This window comes from Gavialis gangeticus, unplaced genomic scaffold (genome assembly GCF_001723915.1).
Source record: "Gavialis gangeticus isolate Ggan-Ray unplaced genomic scaffold, GavGan_comp1, whole genome shotgun sequence".
In the NCBI taxonomy this organism is placed as follows: domain Eukaryota; kingdom Metazoa; phylum Chordata; order Crocodylia; family Gavialidae; genus Gavialis; species Gavialis gangeticus.
In genome coordinates, this window is record NW_017729029.1 from 33,995,959 (window position 1) to 33,996,208 (window position 250).

The window sequence follows — 250 nt, forward strand, 5'->3', positions numbered from 1 at the left end:
CCCCCCCCCCCAATCATAACAGGTGCATTACTGTCCTAGGAGCTACTTTTCTTGGAAGCTTACTGTTCTCAATGGGGTGCATAGAGCTCCATATTTTAATAATGTTCAAGGCAGGCTTTTTGGGGGAGGACCAGATTCTCCATTTACAAGTCACTTTTACATGAATGAACTCAGCTCCTACAAATATGAATTTTAAACATCAGCATAGAACCCTTAAATTGTTGCCACACATATATATTCCCTCTCTAAG